Source organism: Protopterus annectens, chromosome 17.part0 (assembly GCF_019279795.1).
Source record: "Protopterus annectens isolate FY-2018-M chromosome 17.part0, PAN1.0, whole genome shotgun sequence".
Taxonomy (NCBI): Eukaryota; Metazoa; Chordata; order Ceratodontiformes; family Protopteridae; genus Protopterus; species Protopterus annectens.
Window position 1 is genome coordinate 644778409 of NC_056751.1, and position 12040 is coordinate 644790448.

Consider the following 12040-nt stretch of genomic DNA (forward strand, 5'->3'; position numbering starts at 1 on the left):
TTCCACACCTGAAGTCATCGCCTCATTGGTCCGATCCGACCATAAGCTAATTACCCTAGTTATCCACATCCTGCCTCCATCCCCCATTAAGGAAACCATGGTAAAAAATTTCTCCAAAGCCAACTTCACGCTTCTTAAGACAGAAGTGGTGAACTTCACGACACCCATGCAGATGGATAATACAGTTACGACGACTGAATCCTATACAATTGCACTTTATAAGCACTTACATGAGTGCATGGATCATGCTATCCCAAACAGAATCAAGGTGCTATCCTCCAATAAAAGGAAGCCAATCTGGTGGTCCCCTGCCATAAACAAACTGTACAACAGAAGGAAGAAACTGTTGCAAAAGAGAGTAAAATCCCATGAGTGGAGGAGCTCCCTGGTCAGCCTCAGTAAGAAGCTGCAATCTTCCAAAGCTAGTTACAAAAACAAAATCACCACTGATTCTAAAGACAACCACAAAGCATTCTATAGCTATGTCAAGAATCTCAATGGCAACACTCAGATCTACTCTGAGTTACAGCACAATGGTACTACATATACAGACCCAACTGATATTGCCAACATCCTGGCAGATAGTTTCAGTGCTAACTTTACCCCCCTCTCACCCCCTAAAGAGCTCATCTCTATACCGGAAGAATGCAAAGTTCCTATAATCATGGCTGCACAAGTAAAAACCACACTCTCCAAAGCCAAGAACACAGCATCCATGGGACCAGACAACATCCCAGGCTGTGTTTTACACGAACTACAGAAAGAACTGGCACCCTACCTAAGTTCCATGTTCAATCATAGCCTCACCTCAGGCTTTGTGCCTGTTGAATGGTGCACAGTGACGGTTATCCCACTCCACAAGGGGGGAGCCACCACGCATCCCGAGAACTACTGCCCCATTAACCTGATGAGCCTGGTCTACAAGGCCATGGAACATATCATCATGGAACATATAAACAAAGACACTGGTAATATCCAAACTCTAGATCCCACCCAGTTCGGGTTTGTAAAAGGCAGATCATGTCTCCTAAACCTGATAAACTTCTTTGAAGCAGTCACCAAAGCCATAGACAAGGGTAAGGTGGTTTACACAGCCTATCTAGATATTGCCAAGGCTTTCAACACTATCCCTCACTCTGGAATTATAGATAAACTCACTAAACTAGGTATAAATCCCTATGTCACAAGATGGGCTGCCAACTGGCTCACTGACAGAACCCACACTGTGAAAGTAGCAGACTCCAAATCCAACTTCAGACCAGTGACAAGTGGAGTACCACAGGGTTCAGTCCTGGGTCCTCTCCTGTTTGGTATCTACTTCTCTGAAGTACAGTTCACAGATAACTGCAAACTAGGAGCCATAATCAAAACTCCTAATGATGTGGACATCCTACAAAAGGGCCTCACTGAGACAGATGCCTGGTGTCAAAGCCATAGCCTCAAGCTCAATGCCAAAAAGTGCATTGTCATCTCCTTTGGTAAAAACTCTGTACCCATGAACTACAACATGGGCGGTAGTATACTTAACACCAAAAGTGTATAAGAGACCTTGGGATACAGGTGGACAGTAGTCTCTCCTTTGATAATCACATTGCCACAGTAGTCAGGAAATCCTTCTACATGGCACACCTCATCACAAAAGGTTTCTCATCCAGAAGAAAAGAGGTCATTGTTCCCCTCTACTCATCACTCATTAGACCCATTATAGAGTACAATGCCCCTTTTGGTATGTACCTCACAAGACATCTACAACAACTAGAAAGGCCGAAAAATACCTCACAAAGAGGATTACTGGCCTCAAACAGATGCCCTATGCAGACCATCTCAAAAAACTCCATCTTTACTCTGTTGCATATCGCCTACTCAGAGGTGATCTCTGACTAACATACAAAGCAATGTCAAACCCAGAGCTGTTGGACATGCTCCACTTAAAGAAATCCCAATCCCTCTGAGCTACACGCTCTAGGGACCTAAACCTTGTCACCACAATAAACAGAATATGCCGGAGGGATAGATTGCTGTCGCAGAGACTTCCCATACTCTGGAATAAACTACCTATCTATATCAAACAAAGCTCCTCATTAGCACTCTTCAAGAAAAATCTTGATGATTGGATGGGAAATAGGAAATTCACCTCGGGGATCACATCTGTGGCTCTGCTTGACAGTGGCATAGGAAAATAATTTTCTTGGGTGACAAAAGCCAGGGTACCTTTTTAGCTGGGCTTGTATAGACCCCAGGGCTGATAGCCTAGTACCTACCTATAAACCTATGAACCTATGAACATCTGATGTTAAAGTACCAGTGTGTAATAACCCAGTTAACTTACCTACCACTGATGTTATACTAAGCAGCCTGTAGTAACCTAGTAAGCTTCTATATCATTGATCCTTATTTTTTAAATATTTTTGTTGATTTTAATAAATAACAGATTTTAGCATTTAAAATAAATATAGAAATAAACACATTTAAACAAAGTAAACTATAACTAAAACAATTTACAAAGGTGTCTAATAAATATCTAAAATTCTAAATATTCTTAAAATCAAGTAAAAGAACATTATTGTTACTAACATATTCATGTTTGTTTATTTAGTAGTTCTTTAAGTTTCATCCAGGTGTTTAAGATGTGGTAATCCTAGTTGTTCTCATCCTGATTGTTAAAAGTTCTTAATGACAAACATTGTTTGCAATATTTATGAATTCTTTCATTGTTGGAGTTTGTTCATTTTTCCATTTCTTGGTAATTATTTTCCTTGTTATTGCTAGAATACTCCATAGAAGCTGGTAGTTAATGTGAAGACTGGTACAGAAGGGTGAAGGCTGCCAGCCTAGCCAGATAGAATTGTGCAGATAATTCTGTCATTTGTCAATATAAATGTGAATCACAGGCTTATTGTCTTAAATGAAAAAAATGTTGTTACAAAAATGTGGCAACAGTGCTCTCTACTGACCCAGTAAAAGCATGTTGTGATCTTTTGATCTAAAGTTGGCTCCAGTCCGGCTAGATGAAACCTTCCTGCCTATTGTTTTAAGGCTAAAGTTAATGACCAGAATTTACATGTGGAATGTCCTTTACTGCTCTAAGTGTAAAAGAATATAAATGCAGTTTCTGTCAGCCTGGGAACACCAGGAAAGTGTAAAAGATGATGTAATGTTTTAGCAGAACTGCAATTACAATTTAAACAGTGAGAACCAGAGATTATTATAGCAATAACCCACGCCTTGGTGTGGGTAATGCTGGATTTACCCACGGTTGGCATGGTTTGGTCCCGAGGGCGAAGCCCGAGGGACCAAACAAAGCCAACCGTGGGTAAATACAGCATTACCCACACCCAGAAGTGGTTATTGCTATTATCTATGACATTATTTAAGAAAAGAAACTATTACTTTTCTTAAATAATGGCATAGTATAATGCCTGTTTGCTGCCCTTCCGCAGATGTCTGGCATCAGCGGTTCTGATGTACTGCGACCTGCGCAGTACATCAGAACTGTGCAAAAGCAACGGAGAAAGCAAGATCTCCGTTGCTTTTTTTTTAGTGTTTCGCTATGTTAAATGGGTTTAACATAGCGAGACAGCTTTAAAATAAGCAACGGAGATGTCTGTTGCTTATTTTAAAACTGTCTCGCTATGTTAAACTCATTTAACATAGCGAAACACTAAAAAAAAGCAAAGGAGATCTTGCTTTCTCTGTTGCTTTTTTTTAAAACCTGTCTCGCTATGTTAAATGGGTTTAGCATAGCGAGACAGCTTTAAAATAAGCAACTGAGATTTCCGTTGCTTATTTTAAAGCTGTCTCCCTATGTTAAACCCATTTAACATAGCGAGACAGTGTTTTAAAAAGAGAGTCATACTAATGGAAAAAAGTCCGGGCGACCGGACCTTTTTCCATTAGTATAACTCGATTTACAACGGGCACGCTGGCCAATTAGCGTGCAAGTTTTGGAATAATAATGGGGGGGTCATGATATAATAAGCATTTTTGTCTGACTATCCAACTCACAGAACTGACTGCAGCTCTATGTAAGTAAGTTATTTTAGAAGTGTGTTTTCTTGTAGATAGCTAGAAGCTAGAAATATTAGACTGTGTTTTTCTGTGATGTCAGAACTGTACTACTGATTTATTTTAAGTATTTCTGTGTGATCTCTGAACTCTTTTGACTAGCACTGTGTAGCAGAAAGTATTGTCTTGTGGATTTAATTATGTATTATTAAATATCTGAAAACTTTTTAACTGTGGCTGTTTTGTGTAGAGATGAGTTAAGCTCTAAGAGTACATTGCATGTATATAAGGATCCTGTACCAGGTCACTCTAATAAGCCTTAAAACTGTTTAGTCACACTTACCAATTGGATAATAATATTGCACAGTAATAATTGGACACCCTTTTAAGGTACTTTGGGTAGCTGATATTAGTTGGGTGGTGGCAGTAATTACTACTATATAGTCTGGGTAAAAGGGGTACAGCTGGAGAACCTGTGCAGCCTTCCCCAAGAGTGTCTGTGTGGTTGTATAAACTTATTTCCAAGTGTGTGTGTCAGCTACTTGGGAAGGGACATGAAGCACTGGTTGGACAGAGAAGGTGCTGGAGATTTTAGCTTGTCCAGCTAGGCTGAGATCTGGACCCTATTGCTGTGCCAGTGGGGAGTCTTATTGGGGACCTGGGGAGCAAGGGAGTGACCAGCCCTGGACTGACTGTGATCTCTGTGTTCCCTTAAGGGAAATTGCACTTTACTGTGTGAATTTGTTATCCTTTCCTCATATATGAGACGCCCTCCCTGGTGTTAGTGGTGAGGATCGAGGCTCCTTGATTGCTGGGCCAGGGCATAGGCATCACATTTGTGTTTGGCAGTGGTGGGATATCCACATCACATATTAATTAGTTGGCAAATACTAATTGGCTTGTAGTGGTGTGGGTAGAATGAATCCTGTAGCTTGTGTACAGTGAGCTTTGAAAGTGTTTTGTACTCTAAAACAGCCACACAGTGAATGCTCAGAGTTCAGATCGCAATTGTTTTATTTCTTTTGTTAGCTTAGTTAGTCAGGGTGAGCAGGCAGCATGTCAGCAGAGTAGTATGGAAAGCTGTCAAGCAGCCAGCTGGCGGAGATGTGCCAGGCTAGAGGACAGGTTCATGGAAACCTGACTAAGGCAGACCTGATTGCAGCCTTGGTTACAGCTGCACTGAAAACAGAAACTAAGAGGACAATCAGACTGGCAATGGAGATATAATTCCCTCAGAGAATGGACAGCTCAACCTTTCTGCAGTGGACTTAAAAATCCAACTGGAGCTAAAGATACTTGAGTTGGAGGCCAGGCATGTGGAATTAGAAGCAAATAAGAGACTGTGATGTTTGCAGGCTGAGGAGAATGAGAAACTGTTATGTCTGCAAGCTGAGGAACAAGAGAGGCAGAGGCAGCATGAGAAGGAGATGCTGACTCTTTGCCAGAGTCATGGAGGTAATGGGGAAGGGAGTAACTGGACCCTAGAAGCACAAAAGATCAGTAAATCTCTTCTGCAATTTAAAGAGGGGGTAATTTTGATAGTTTCATTCATATGTTTGAGAGGGTATATAAACAGTATGAAGTTGACCAAGGGCTCTGGGTATGGTTCCTGACCCCCCTTACTCCATGTTAAAGCTGTAACTGTTCTGTCCAAAATGTCTGACATTGTATATTTTGATTATATTGCCTAAAGAAATGTCTTTTAGAACTGTTTAAGCTAACACCTGAAACATATTGGAAAAAGTTTTGTGAGCATAGATGCAAGGCAGATGAAAGTGTGTGTGAATATGTTGCTGAACTGAGCACTTATTTCCATAGGTGGGTGAGTGGATGTCAGGTTGCTATTTTAAAAGGCTGGCAGACCTTTAGGTGAGGGAACAAGCCCTTAGCAGTTTGCCTGAAGACATGAGGATCTGGATAGCTGATAGACAATGTGCTACTGCAGATGAGTTGGGGAAGAAGGGAGACCTATACCTGGCAAGCAGGGCAGCACTGCACAGGAAGGGGATCCCTAGTACTGCTTATGGGTCTAAAGGAACCCATGGTGGGCAGCACAGACTGCCCCAACAGAATCTGCCAGTAGCAGTGGAAGCCACTAGTCCAGGTACATGGCCAGGAGCTAGGGTTAAATGTTTTTAATGCAACCAGTGGCGCCATGTGGCATACAGGTGTCCATGGAGGCAAAGTGGGGAACCAAAGGTGAGGGAGCCAGTAAGTGGGAAAGACAAAATGTCAATAGTAGGTTGTCTTGAGACAACCAGGGTACTAAATTACCATCCTGCAGATGTCCTGAGAGGGAAGGATTTGGATGAGGCAGTACCATATGCTTATGCAGTTACATGTGGTCAGGCTATGCGACAAGGATGTGGGTCTGGTAGCATGGGGAGACCTAGATAGACTGCATACTTGCAGCCAGGACTGGTGAAGTGGTTACTTCAGGGAGTGAGCTATGCTGTAGCAGTGAAACTGAAGGTGAGCCGCAGCTGCTTGGGGGTACCGATGGTCCCTTGGACAGAGTGATTGCAAAGATAAAGGTGAGCAGTAGTACCTAGGCTGACAGTGAGGCACCACTGTCAGAGGATACCAGACTTCCTGTGGAAGGGGAGCTGGGAAGGGTTACAAGAAGAGAGCTGAGACAAGCTCAGCTCTCAGACCCTACATTGCAAGGCCTGAGGCAGGTAGCTAGGGAGGCACCTGATTCTCGAGGGAAGGGGGAATCCGTATACTGGGACAAAGGGTTAGTATACAGAGAATGGACCCCTGAGGGAGGGCTAGAAGGTGAGAGAGTACAGCAGTTGATAGTGCCTAGAGCCTACCATCTGGCACTTCTAGCCATAGCCCATGATATTCCCTTTGCAGGTCATATGGGCATAAAACATACAAAGAGGCATATTATGCAGAACTTCTATTGGCCTGGAATTTCCAGAGATGTACTGCAGGACCTGTGAGCCATGCCAAAAGGCAGACAAGGCAGGAGTCAAGGTGAGAGCTCCTTTGATGTCTTTGCCTGTGATTGAGGAGCCATTTCAGAGTGTAGCTATGGATATTGTGGGTTCTCTGAGTACCCCAAGTTCCACAGGAAAAAAGTATATCCTTGTGGTAGTGGATTATGCTACATGATACCCTGAGGCAGTGGCTTTGCTCTCCATTAAGGCAGAGAAGGTGGCAAATGCTTTGTTAGAGATTTTCAGCAGGATAGGTTTCCCAAAAGAAATACTGCCTGACAGAGGTGCCAATTTTATGTCAGACCTGCTGGCTTGTCTGTTGAAGTCCTGTGGGGTGAAGCACATGAAGACCACCCCTACCATCCCCAGACTAATGATCTTGTTGAGAGGTTAAACTCAACAATCAAGTCCATGCTATGGGCATTTGCAGATCAGTTTAAGAGGGAGTGGGACAAATATTTGTCCCATCTGTTGTTTACTTACAAAGAGATTCCCCAGAAATCCACAGGTTTTTCACCCTTTGAGTTGCTATATGGGCATAGGGTGAGGAGACCTCTAGATTTAATTTGAGATGAGTGGGAAGGTGAGTGCAAGTCTCACAAGGGGTCTGTTGTGGCATATGTCCTAAACCTCCGGGCAAGGCTCAGGAAACTCATGGGCTTGGCCCAGGAGAACCTGGCAGAAGCCCAACAACAGAAAAAGGTGTGGTATGACAGGAATGCTTGAGCTAGAGAGTATGCTGTGGGGCAGCGGGTAATGGTTCTCATTCCTGTCAGACACAATAAGCTGCAAGCAGCTTGGGAGGGACCCTACAAGGTGGTAAGAAAGGTAAGTGATGTTAACTACATGGTGGAACTGCTAGCCACATGGCAGGGGCACAAATTGTACCATGTTAACATGATGAAACCTTATCATGATAGGGAGGCCCTTGTGATGAGCATTTGCAGTGGATGGCAGGAGGAGTCTGAGGGAGATCTGGGGACTGATCTCCTCAGTGGGACTCAGGCTGACACCTCAGTGGAAGGGGTAGCAATGTCCCAGCAGCTATCTCCTACCCAGGTTCGGGACATCCAAGCAGTTTTGCAGGAATTTGGGAACATGTTCACTGGGAAACCAGGGTACACCCACCTGGTGCAGCACCAGGTGGATACAGGACCCCAAAGGCCAATTAGGCAGGCCACTTATAGGGTACCTGAGAGAGTCAGACAGAGCCTAAGGGAGGAGGTACAGGAGATGTTGGAACTAGGGGTGATTCAACAGTCCAACAGTCCCTGGGCCTCCCCAGTGGTGCTGGTGCCAAAGAAGGATGGCAGCACCAGCTTCTGTGTGGAATACTGGAAATTAAATAGTCACACAGAGTCGGATGCTTACCCCATGCCTAGGACAGATGAGGCCCCAGATCAGCTGGGTGGTGCTAAGTATCTTACCACCATTGATCTTACTAAGGGTTACTGGCAAGTGCCCTTGACTCCCAGTGCTAGACAGAAGTCAGCCTTTGTGACTCCTTTTGGCTTGTATGAGTTCACAAAGACGCCCTTTGGGATGAAGAATGCCCCAGCAACTTTCCAGAGGCTGGTAGATAATATCCTAGCAGGAGCAGGAGGTTTGCCCTTGCTTACCTGGATGATATTGCCATCTACAGAGCACCTTCAGCATGTCAGGGAGCTGCTGGGCTGACTACAGAGGGCAGGGCTGACCATTAAGCAGAGCAAATGTCAGGTGGGTATGGCGGAGGTCTCCTACCTAGGACATAGAGTGGGGATTGGTAAGATAAGGCCATAACCTGCCAAAGTGGAAGCTATTCAGGCATGGCCTGCATCTGTTACTAAAAAGCAGGAGAGAGCATTTTTAGGGATAGCAGAGTACTACAGAAAGTTTGTCCCCAGTTATAGTACCATAGCTGCTTCCCTCACAGACCTGACAAGGAAGAACAGGCGAGATAAGGTAGTGTGGACCCCAGCATGTGAGCAGGCATTCCAGAAGCTTCAAGAAGCTGTGGGAGGACCCCTTGTGTTTAGCCAGTCCAGAATACAGCAAATAATTTGTTGTGCAGGTGGATGCTTCAAGCCATGGGTTGGGGGCTGTACGTAGCCAGATTTCTTCAGAGGGGAAGATCACCCAGTGGTTTTTCTCAGTTGTAGTCTCCAACCCAGGGAGGAATGCAATGCAGCTGTCAAAAAGGAATGTATAGCCATAGTGTGGGCACTGCAGAAACTTCAGCCTTATTTGTATGGAAGAAAATTCACTGTTATGACAGATCACAACCCTCTAACATGGTTAAGCAGAGCCAGTCAGCAAAATATCAAGTTGCTAACATGGAGCCTGGGGTTGCAAGCATATGATATGTCAGTGTAGCATCACAGTGGGAGCAGCAATGCCAATGGAGATAGGCTGTCAAGACAGGGAATGGGGTGGGTATACTCAGATAGACCTAACCCTCTCAAGCAGCGTTTCTCAAGGGTCACTTGAAAAACTAGCTTGAGTTCTCTGGGGGGAGGTGGAGAAATGTGAAGATTGGTAGAGAAGGGTGAAGGCTGCCAGCCTAGCCAGATAGAATTGTGCAGATAATTCTGTCATTTGTCAATATAAATGTGAATCACATGCTTGTTGTCTTAAATGAATAAAATGTTGCTACAAAAATGTGGTAACAGTGCTCTCTACTGACCCAGTAAAAGCATATTACCATCCTTTGATCTAAAATCGGCTCCAGTCTGGCTAGATGAAGGCTTCCTGCCTATTTTTTAAGGCTAAAGTTAATGACCAGAATTTACATATGGAATGTCCTTTATTGCTCTAAGTGTAAAAGAATGTAAATGCAATTTCTGTCAGCCTGGGAATACCAGGAAAGTGTAAAAGTTGATGTAATGTTTTAGCAGAGCTGCAGTTTCAATTTAAATAATGAGAAACAGAGATTATTAAGCATTTTTGTCTGACTATCCAGCTCACAGCACTGCCTGTTGCTCTATGTAAGTAAGTTATTTTAGAAGTGTGTTTTCTTGTAGATAGCTAGAAGCTAGAAATATTAGACTGTGTTTTTCTGTGATGTCAGAACTGTACTACTGATTTATTTAAAGTATTTCTGTGTGATCTCTGAACTCTTTTGACTAGTACTGTGTAGTAGAAAGTATTGTCTTGTGGTTTTAATTATTTATTATTAAATATTTTAAAACCTTTTAACTGTGGCTGTTTTGTGTAGAGATAAGTTGAGCTCTAAGAGTACATTGCATGTATATAAGGATCCTGTACCAGGTCACTCTAATAAGCCTTAAGACTCTTTAGTCACACTTACCAATTGGGTAATAATATTTCACAGTAATAATTGGGCACCCTTTTAAGGGCCTCTGGGTAGCTCATAATATTAGCTGAGTGGTGGCAGTAATTCTACTGTATAGTCTGGGTAAAAGGGGCACAGCTGGAGAACCTGTGCCAGCCTTCCCCAGGAGTGTCTGTGTGGTTGTATAAACTTATTTTAAAGTATGTGTGTCAGCTATTTGGGCAGGGACACGAAGCACTGGTTGGACAGAGAGGGTGCTGGAGATTTTAGCTTGCCCAGCTAGGCTGAGATCTGGATCCTATAGCTGTGTCAGTGGGGAGTCTTATTGGGGACCTGGGGAGCAAGGGAGTGACCAGCCCCAGACTGACTGTGATCTCTGTGTGCTCTTAAGGGAAGTTGCACTTTACTGTGTGTATTTGTTATCCTTTCCTCATATATGAGACTCCCCCTCTGATGTTAGTGGTGAGAATCGAGGCTCCTTGATTGCTGCACCACGGCACGGGCATCACAGTTTACTTTCTTTACACAGTCAGATATTGGTGTGTTGAATACAATTAATGATTTGGTTAGAGTGAATTTATCATTAAATAAAGATTGTACAAAGATATTAACTTTTTTCCCAGAATGATTTCATAATTTTACAGTCAAAAAACATATGTTGCCAGTCTGCTTTGTCATTTGTCTTACATCTCCAACAAATCACTTTTGTCTTATATATTAATTCTATTCTATGTGGAGTTATGAAGATTTTATGCATAAATCTGCATGTAAATAACCTCAGCTTTTTACAAGATGTAACTTGTTTTGAAGTTGTTAACATGTATTTTTTCTCTTCATTGCTTGGATAATAGTTATTTATAGTTTTGAAATAATCCCAATAGCTTTCATGAATATATTCTTTTACATTTTTAATAGTTTTATATATTCTGGATAAGAGTAATTTTTGAAGTATTTTCTGATGTTAATGTTTTTAATAAAACAATGAATTTTGGAACAGCATTTTTCATTCATGGTTGCATTGAATTAATCTTATTTTCTATTGAATATCTACAATTTTGTATATCTAACCACATATGTTTGCTTATAGTAATTTAGTAGTTATATATTCTGCGGTTTGTAATTTATTTCCATCCATCAGTTGATACCAGTATATCAAATTATTCTCCTTAACTTTATTTATTTTATTTAAAATAAAAGTGTATGTATATATATATATATATATATATATATATATATATATAGTTTTGTACATATGCTATTTGAAACAATAAAAATCATGCCTTATATCCTGTATTTAACATTAAAGTAATATAGGGAGAGTTAATTATAATATTTATATTTTCTAGTATATCATGTTTTAACACCCATAGAAAAGTATTATTTGTTATCTTATTTTGCTGTATGCAAACTATCTGATTTGGTTCCATGCATATGCTTTCTTGTGCATATTTCCATTTGGCATTATAATTTTTATTTAACCATGAGGAAATTGTTTTTATAATTGACAATAATTAATATAATTATATTTCTGACATAGCAGTTCCACCTAAGGACTAGTGTCTTACATGATTATTTAATCCTAGAGGAAATTGTTTTTATAATTGACAATAATTAATATAATTCTATTTCTGACATAGCAGTTCTACCTAAGGACTAGTGTCTTACATGATTATTTAATCCTAGTCTTGTTTTTACCAAAGAAATTTAAGAATTAAAGAATTCAATTCCTTAATCATTTTTTAGATGGGGTAGTGATAGGAATATATTAAATATAAAACTTTTGGTAAAATAATAATTTTATTAAAGAAAGCCTCTC